Below are 10,346 nucleotides of genomic sequence, written 5' to 3' on the forward strand. Positions count from 1 at the left end.
ATCACACCCCTCCCAGGGTCTGGCCTGCGCTAAGAAGTTTGCAACAACCAGCCACAACCCCTCCCCTTTTAGTATAAAAGAAGTCTGAACTCTAACTCCAGTGAGATGGGTTTTGGGGACAGTAGTCCACGATCTTCTTGGTCTCCTGGTTTTCCAAATAAGATCACTATTCCTTGCCCCAACCCCTTGTCTCTCAATTTATTGGCCTGTTGTGTGGCAAGTGCTATAAGCTTGGACTGGTAACAATCCCACAGCAATCTGTAAGGGTTACAATTTCCTCACATCTTCATGAACACTTGTTATAGTCTTTTCTAAAATTTTAGTCATCCCAGTGGTCATGAAATGATAACTAATTGCGGGTGGTTTTTTTGTTTTTGTTTTTTTTTTGCTGTGTTGGGTCTTCATTGCTGCACATGGGCTTTCTCTAGTTGTGGCGAGCAGGGGCTACTCTTCATTGTGGTGCACAGGCTTCTCACTGCAGTGGCTTCTCTTGCTGCAGAGCATGGGCTCTAGGTGCGTGGGCTTCAGTAGTTGCAGCACTGTGGGCTCAGTAGTCGTGGCTCATGGGCTCTAGAGCGCAGGCTCAGTAGTTGTGGCGCATGGGCTTAGTTGCTCTGCGGCATGTGGGATCTTCCCGGACCAGGGATCGAACATGTGTCCCCTGCATTGGCAAGCGGATTCTTAACCACTGCACCACCAGGGAAGCCCCCTACTAATTGCGGTTTTGATTTGCATGTTCCCGATGACTAATGATGTCGATCATCTTGTCATATGCTTACAGGCCATATGTATGCCCTCTTTAGAGACAAGTTGATCCAGATCTTTTGCCCTTTTTAAAATGGAGTTATTTGTCTTATTATTGTTAAGTTGTAAAATGTCTTTACTCTGGTACAAGTCCCATATTAGATATAGGATTTACAAATATTTTCTCCCTTTCTGTGGGTTGTCTTTTCACTTTTTTGATGGTGTCCTTTGAAACACAAAGGTTTATAGCTTTGATGAAGTCTGGTTTATCTATTTTGAATTCACTTTTGAAATTTCTTCTCTTTAAGACCAAAGATGATTGATCTTTGTCCTATTGCCCCAAGAGCTGGCATGTCATTCTTGTCAGGAGCTGCTGTGATATAGGCAGTATGACTATATATTCAGCCTATTTCTCGTGTTCTGTGCCATGACATGTGCTGCTTCCTTACTTGAAATTCCATCTCTGCCTCCATCTTCTCTGCCTAGCCAGGTCTTTATTGCCCTTGAAGACTTAGCTCAGACATTTTCTCCTCCTGTTTGGGGATCCCCGGTCCCCCCACTTCAGCAGAGGGAGCCACGTCCCATTCCTCACCGCAGATGGTGTGCAGTTCTGTCTTCCCTCATAGAAGTCATCAAAGGCAGGAATTTGGGTTTATTGTCTTTGTTATTTGGGAGTGGAGTCTAAACGGGTCTGCATTTGAATTTCAGCCCCATAATTAGCTGTATAAATCTGGGCAATGCAATATTTCTGATCCTTGGTCATTTTTATAAAATGAAAATAATTTCTAAAATAGGATAATTGTAAGATTATAGATATAGTAATAAAGTTAAACTATTTAGTTTGCTGGATTCTTAATAAGTCCCAGCTACTGTTTTTAGCATTATTATTATTATTTCTTTTTAATGTGGGAGCTAACAGTATCAGGCACATGGTAAGTTCTCAAGAAATGTTAGTTTTCTTATTTTCTAATTCCAGCTCCAATAATGGATGTCTGGTGGCAAAGAGAACCACTAGAGGCCTGTCATATCTCCTGTGTGGGCACCTCAGCTACACTCCTTTCAAAGTTTCCAGGGAGCTGTTTCCTGATGCATCTTGGAGCATGTGATGAAAACAATGAACCATACCCCCATAAAATGCACATTACCCAATAGTTTGTTTATTATTTTGGTGGGATTTCTGAATGCCTGAAGCCCATCATGGGTCCAGGGACTAAAGGTTAAGTAGATTTTAACAGATTTTACAGCCAGTACTGCTCACTTAGTCCTCTTAAAAATGAGCAACCTTTACCATACCATCCAACAATGGCACTCCTTGGTATTTACACAAATAAGTTGAAAACTTATATCTACACAAAAACCTGAACACGAATGTTTAGAGCAGCTTTATTCATAATTGTCAAAACTTGGAAGCAACCAAGATTTACTAGATGAATGGATAAATAAACTGTGCTACATCCGCACAATGGAATATTATCCAATGTTAAAAAGAAATGAGCTATCAAGACATGAAAAGACAAAGAGGAAACTCAGATGCATACTACTAAGTGAAAGAAGCTAACCTGGAAAGGTTACACACTGTGTGATTCCAACTAAATGACATTCTGGAAAAGGCAAAACTATGGAGACGGTAAAACAATCAGTGGTTGCCAGGGGTTAGGGAGGGATGAACAGATGGAGCACAGGGGATTTTTAGGGCAGTGAAACTATTCTGTATGATACTACAGTGGTGGACACATGTCATGATACATTTGCCAGAATCCATAGATCTTACAACACAAAGAGTGAACCCGAATGTAAACTATTTATCTCTTTGGGTGATGAAGATGCGTCAATATAAGTTCATTGATTGTAACAAACATACTACTCTGGTGCCAGATGTTGGCAGCGGGGGAAGCTGTGCGCGTGTGAGGGCAGGAAGCACATAGGAACTCTCTGTAAACTCCACTCGATCACTCAGTTTTGCTGTGAACCTAAAATTACTCTAAACAATAAAGTCTTTTTTGTTTTTTAAACAAGCGCCTGGCCCTGTAGAGTGATGCCCGGTAGCTGTGCAACCATCTTCCCAGGAAACAACAACACAACGTACAAATATATTTTTTTGAGAGATACGTTCTCTGGAACTTTGGCATGACTCTCTGGTATCACCGTGGGCATGAAAAATACCGTTCTCTTTGGGGTTTCGAGAACTACTTAAACCAAGCAATAACCAGATTGTTGCAATCTTCCTGGGAATTTTTATTTTCTAGTACAGAGGATTACCAGCAGATGGCAATCAAAGAATATGAAACCTGAGTTTATCCTATTCAAGATATTTGACAAGTGGTTGAAGAATGATAAGATGATAGATTGAAGGTGGGCAGACCACTGCATTCGACCGGTTTTTTTTGTTTGTTTGTTTTTTTCCGGTACGTGGGCCTCTCACTGTCGTGGCCTCTCCCGTTGCGGAGCACAGGCTCTGGACACGCAGGCTCAGCGGCCATGGCTCACGGGCCCAGCCGCTCCGCGGCATGTAGGGATCTTCCCGGACCAGGGCACGAACCCATGTCCCCTGCATCGGCAGGCGGACTCTCAACCACTGCGCCACCAGGGAAGCCCTGCATTCGACTTCTTGAATACCAGTTCTCCATAGAGCCACAGTTTCTTATGCTCCAAACAAACAAGTCTTCTTCCACCAGGAATTGAAATAAATGTCTAGCCACAGAAGAGACACCAGGGACAAACTCCTAGATTTTTTTAGTTAATCAAATGGGGACTCTATGTGAAAATGAATTAGAAGAGCTTGTTTTTATTTAGACATTGCATTTCCTTTAGATTTTCTGCTTACATTGTGAGCCAGGGTAAATGTTCTTTGGTATAAAACTGAACATTTGTGTAAATGAGTTCCTAATGATAGAAAATAGACAGCTGTAGTAGAATAGAGCTGCAAAATCACCAGAGGGAAGGAATTTGCTCAAAACCGTCCGGGGTGTGTGCGTGGGAATGGGAGTGAGAAGGGTTCGTGAGGGTGTTCTTACCAAACTTAGGATTTTACAACCGATTTTACAAAAATAGGAATTTCTTCTTTCCTCCTTTTGCTTCTGGAGATGTACTAGTAAGTAGATTCTCAATTAAATCAAGCATTCTCAATAATGTGTCTATTAAGCATGGAAGACTTTGTCCCTGTTGGGTAAATTCTGGTATTTATGCTTTCCATTTGCTAAACTCACCGTGAGTCCACAGAGAGAGCTGCAGTATAGCAGAGCCTACAGAATATGAATATTGCTAATTTGTCTATTGAGACAAAGAAAATTTTGGTTTATAGTTTACAGTTCGGGCATATTTGATGGCATAAGAGAACCCCGTTATACATGGCATGTGGATCATCGCAGAAAATGATTAATCTGTTTTGTTTTGTTTATTGACAATATCTTTATGAAAAAAGCCTCATAAAGCACTTGAAAAAAATAGACCTGGAGAGTTTGGGGAATATTCAATGTTTAAGAGAAGCAATGAACAGTAAATAATATTTTTTGGACTCCTACTATGTATTAGGCAATATTATCTCAAGACAGATAAATTATTTAGTCACATATTTACAGATTACGAAACTAAGGTTCAAAGAGATTCATAATTTGCCAAAGTTACATAGCTAGGAAGTAGCTGAGCTGGCATTTGAACCCAGGCCTGTTTAGGTAAATGTAAGTACTTCCCTACATTGTAATTTTTTATCTTATTCTGACAGGTGATGTTAAGCGTTTGAAACCTAGCTAATTCAGAAATTTAACCAAATCAGCTGGGTAACTGTGAAAGAATCAGAGTCCCAGGTCATTCCCACAGAGGTTCTAATTCAGAAGATTCAGATGGGGCCCAGGAATCTGAGTTTTTAACACGCTTCCCCTGCCCTCCCAGTGGTTCTGCAGCAGGTAATCTTCTGACCTCAAACAATTGAAGAAAACACAGGCCCGACTCAGTGGACCAACTTTTCATGATCAAAGAATCCTCTGAGGACCTGATGAAAGCCCTGAACGATTTTTTGAGAAAAATGCACATTTTACACCCAAAACTTTGCATACAACTTTAGGGAGTTCAGATACTCTGAAGCCATGGACCCTTGGTCTCCTACATGTCCCAATTAAAAGTGGCCTAATAAGAAGCCCCTTCCATCTCCCCACCGAAAGATGTCACTCTTCAGCCTCAAACAGCCTCAAAAAGCCGCCTCAAACAGCCTCAAAAACCCACCCCAAAAGTTGCCAGTGTTTTTATTTTTTTCCTTTCTCATCAACTACAAAGGGAAGAGTTTCCCAGGAAAATGAGTTTACTGTTTGTAAAGGAGCTTCCCCTGTAAATAGAGCAGACTCTGGTTCGGTGCTTCAAAAAATTAGGTTGAAACAAATGATAATATTTTCTGCAATCACGATGAAAGCTGATCTGGAAATTAAGGTGTTGCGATTAAAACCAACAGTAGGGACCACAGATTAATATGGGCACAACCAGAATGAAGGATCATGAAGTTTACTTTCCCAAAAGCCCCTTCTCTAACTTCTTTTCAATCTCTAGGTTTTCTCTTAGGTCTCCGCCTTAAAGCTAGCTTTTGCATCATTAAGTAACTAAAGGCTTATGCAGCATATCTTTTGAAACATGTACATAAAAGACAGAGTCCTCAAAAATTTTTACCACTAATAGGTTCTGGATTCTGTAAAATAGGAAAAGCATAAGGAGAACATGTAGTTCTCTGTGTAGGACTGGCATCTTGATAAACCTATGGCTAGAAGTAAGAGGGGAAGTGTCTGCAAACACACTGATTTGTACATAAATGTCATATGTTTACTATCTTTTCTGGGGAAAGAGTCCATGGCTCTCATCAAATTCTTAAAGGAATCTTGAACTAAAATTTAAAATGTAATCATTTGTAGGAGGAGTCTTGTCTCACAAGACCAAGACAAGCAAACAGGGTGACAGAGCCACGTGGTATGGGCTTGGTGAGCATCTTCTTCAAACATAAAGCAATAGTCAACACTGTATAAGAAGTATGGACACAGCATTGTCAGAGCACGTGTCCTGATTTTGGTGCCCTTCTTCACCACTCTACCGGAAGGTCCACTTTTCCAGAAACATGTTTTCCTTGGTATGAGAACAGAAGCATGTATTTTGGATCAGGAAGACTTTTATCAGTGACAACGCAGATTATACGTACCTCTTTGACACCGAATGTACTTGTAAATCAAGAATAATCATTCCTAATTCATCAGGTTACTGGGAGGCAGAAATGAAATAGCATATGTAAAGCTCCCGGCACAGTGTCTGCACAGAGGAGGCACTCAGAAATGTTTGTTTTTGTCCCTCTTGCCCACCACCACACTAAGATTTCCCCCATGACAGGAACGCTGAGCTCACACTATCTACTGCTCAGCTAGGGCTGCACCTGACAGCCTGAAGGAAATCAGGTTTCCTTAGGAATTCCCACTTTCCAGTCTCCCCTCTGTCACTATTGTAAAGGTAAGCGAGGACCTCAGGCACAGAACATGCCTGAGGCTAACAGGAAGTCACAAGGGATGAAAAGACATCATCCCTCTCCTTGGAGTTGCCAGACCCTAATAGGGCAGACAGTGCCAAAAATTAGTTAGCAGAAGCCACAGGGCATGGAATGCTAACAACACACATATAAGCACCAATATTCTACACACATGAAAACAAGTTGTGATAGAAAGGACAAAGCCATGTGGAGTTGATTTAGGAAACTGTCACAAAGAAAATAATTATTGAGCAATATTTTTTAAAGTAGGGGAAGGGATATAATTTGAGACAAAGAAAGAGGAGGGGAAAAAGCTAAGAAAGGAGGCTAGAGTGCCATAGGGGCGGGCTTAGGAAGGAGGTGGGCATGGAGCAGATTTGCGGGGCAGCAGGAGAAGCCAGACTTGAGGGCCTGTGAAAAGCTGACAGCAGTTCTGTGTGGGGGAAGGCAGGCAGCTAATTGGTAGAGACCCTTGAAACCCATGATTAGGAGTTTTAATTTAATTCAAGAGGCAATTGGAGCTATTGTAGGCTTCTAAGAAGGGGAGTGATATGATCAAAACGATGCTTGAGGACAATGGTTCTTGCCGCTGTGAGCAGGGTGGATTAGATGAAGGAGACTCTCAGGCCGGGAGGCTGATCTGAGGTTATTCCAGGAATGCAGGGTTACAGGCACATGGCCTAGAGCAGGGCTCTGGGCGTGGGATGGAAGGAGCAGAACCGAAATATATTACGGAGGGTAAACATTCATTCTTTCTTTTTAGAACCAGACACTGGGTTAGGTGCTGTGATAATATGGGGAACAGGCACAGAGGCTGGGATGGGGAGAGACAATTAGGCAATTATAATATGGTGAGAAAAGTGCTGTGACCATTGAACCAGAGATATATAAGAGTGCATAGCAGGAGCAGCACTTAACAGTCACGGGGAGGGATACAGGTGGTCAGGGAAGCCTTCCCTGAGGAAGTAGAGTTTACCCTGGCAATTTAATGAAGGATCGGAAATTAACAGACTGAAAAATCACTGGGGGAAATGTTCTAGGCAGGAAGCCTCAAGATGAAAGGGTAGGAGTGGAGCCATGAAGGGAAGGAAACAATGCTTTCTAGAAAGGCTCGAAGGAGCAAGAAGGGTGGGACCAGACCAGGAAGGGCCTTGGGTCTGCAATATGAACTGTGGACTTTATCCTTAGGGCAGTGAAAGGCCAGGAGAGAGACATGGTTCATGTTTCATCTTAGAAAAATCTCTCCGGCAATTGTGGGAGAAAAGGATTGGTGATGATTAGGATAGGAGACTTGCATAGTCTAGGCAGAGATGATTGGGAAATAGAGACGGAGACGTAGATATTTAGGATAGAGAATTTATGGGATGAGAAAGAGATTGAGAGGAAGAGAGTATTAGCAGGATGTCATCAGCCCAGTGAGGGAAGGTCATTCACTAGGGTCATACAGCCAACAGCCAACCTGTGGAAGCATCAATGTTAGAATCCAAGAATGGGAGCATTCTTTTTGGGTTTTTGTTTGTTTGTTTGTTTTTTGGCCACACCGCAAGGCTTGTGGGATCTTAGTTCCCCCACCAGGGATCAAACCCTGGGCCCCCTGCAGTGGAAGCATGGAGTCCTAACCACTGGACTGCCAGGGAATTCCCACCTGATTCTTTTTAAAATAAGTATCTTTCATACCTCTCCTCATCATGCTCATGTTTTCCTTTACATTGTCCAATATACCTGTATGATTTGTAATGGTTTTAAGCTCTTTGTCTGCTAATTCCATTACCTCTGTCATTTCTGGATCTGTCTCTACTGGTTGATTTTTCTCCTTGGTGTGGGTCGTATTTTCCTGCTTCTTTGTATGGCTGGTAATTTTTATCAGATGCCAGACATTGTGCATTTTACATTGTTGGACACTAGATTTTGTTGTATTCTTAAAGAGTCTGGGACTTTGTTCTGACGTGCAGCTAAGTTATTTGAGTTTGATCCTGTCAATGCTTTCTTTTAAGCTTCTTTAGGGCAAATTTAGAGGAGACTTTAGGACTTCTGCTTTCAGCCATGATGGAGTAAACAGGGACTGGATCTACTCTCCCACCTGAAACAATAATAATGCACCAGATTAAATGTATGAAACATTGGTCATCAGGCAATGAAGGACAGTGATCCCTGAGAGATAGGAAACGAATGAGGTGAGTCCTATGACTGCCCCAGCTTTCTGCCTTGAAACGTTCCCAGGCCATAGCACAGAAAAGTCGAACTCGTGTGGATCCTGCTGGACTCGTGAATCGAGGAGATGGAGCTGAGAGTCTGGGGAGATAAAGGCAGCTAAAGTTCACAGGACAGAGTGCCAGAGAAGAGAGAGCTGAACAAAGAAAGAACTCCAGAGATTTTCAGAAAATCACTTTCAAATATTCAAGACTATTTATCAGCACAAGCATGTGGAAAAATGATCCAAGGCTGAAGAAAGAACGATCTAACAGGATCAGAGAGAATACTACCTGGCACTTGCTCAGGGCTAAGAATAATGTCTGTTCCCACCAGCCAGCATAGAAAACCTCATAATTCATGGAGCATTGGTAGAGTCCTCAGAAGGTCTTGCCTCAATAATGGGGAATGATTATTAGTCCTGGACTAAACACTACTCTAGTTTACTCTAAAATATCATAAATGCGAGGGCCCAAAAGAGCAAATGATTTCTAAGTAACTTAACTGCATTTCAGAACAATGTTGAAGAATATTTATAAAAATTCAAAAATGCCCATCATCCAACAAGGTAAAATTTCTAATGCCAGTCATCCAATCAAAGATTACCAGGTATGTAAAGAAACAAGAAAATATGCTCTATTTTGACGAGAAAAAAAATCAATTAATTGAAACCAATCCAGAACTAGAGGAAATGTTAGAATTAACAGAAAATATTAAAACTGTATTTTCCGTATGTTCAAAAAGTTACGTAGAGACATGGAAGGTATTTTAAAAGACCCAAATCTAGAGATTAAACCTGAGATAAATTATACACTGCATGAGATTAGTAGCAGATTAGACATCACAAATTAGTGAGATTGAAGAAAATATTCAAAATGAAATATAGAGAGAAAAAAGAAATTTAAAAAATGAACAGAGCATCAGTGATCTGTGGCACAACTTCAAGCAGACTATATGCACATAATTAAAGCCTCCAAAGAAAGGGAATGGGTACAGAAAAATATTTGGAGAAATAATTTCCAAACTTTGATGAAAACTACAAGCTCACAGATCCAAGGAGCTCTAAAAACAAAACAAAACAAAACAAAAAAACCCAAGCATGAGAAACATAAAGAAAACTACTCCAAGGCATACCATAATCAAATTGCTGAAAATCAGTGATAAAGAGAAAATCATAGAAGCAGGAGAGGAGAAAAAATATACATTATATACAAAGGAACAATTAAAATGACAGCAGATTTTTCATTGGCAGTTAAACAATGGAACAACACTTTAAAGTACCGAGAAAAAAAAAAAAACCAACAAACTGTCAGCCTAGAATTCTACATGCAGCAAAAATATCATTGAGCAAACCACAAAAAAAATGTTTTCAGACAGACAAAAGCTGGAAAAATTCATTACCAGCAGAACTGCACTACATAGGACTCAATATTGTAGAGTTAATTTTGTCCCTCTACAAGAGCAAGCACTCTATCTAAGGTCTCTATTCTGACTGGATGAAATACAGCTACTCCTAACCCTGTGTGGGCTTTGAGCATTGATCATCCTTACCGTTTTCACAAGGCCGTTATTCCCAGGCCTTGCGGGGTTTCCTCTTAATACATGTTCAGATCAGTACTCAGCCAAACACTCAAAGGGGGCTCCCCTGAAGCTCTCTTTTTGTTTACCTCCCTCCACTCTGGTACTGTATGCCACAAATTCCCCAGACTCTGATCTCTGTCTTTCAACTTGGCAAGACTATCAGGTTGTTTAGATTCCTTCTTCTTGCAACCAGACAATGAGCTAGAGTGCTGATAAGGCATTCCTTGTTTCGTTCCCTTTTCTCAGGGATTACAGTTCATAACCTGTTGTCCAATGTCAGGAAACTGTTTCAAATATCTTGTCTGGTTTTCCAGTTGTTTATGGTAAAAGGAAATTCCTG

Source organism: Grampus griseus (assembly GCF_964374135.1).
Source record: "Grampus griseus genome assembly, chromosome: 13".
NCBI classification, from domain to species: domain Eukaryota; kingdom Metazoa; phylum Chordata; class Mammalia; order Artiodactyla; family Delphinidae; genus Grampus; species Grampus griseus.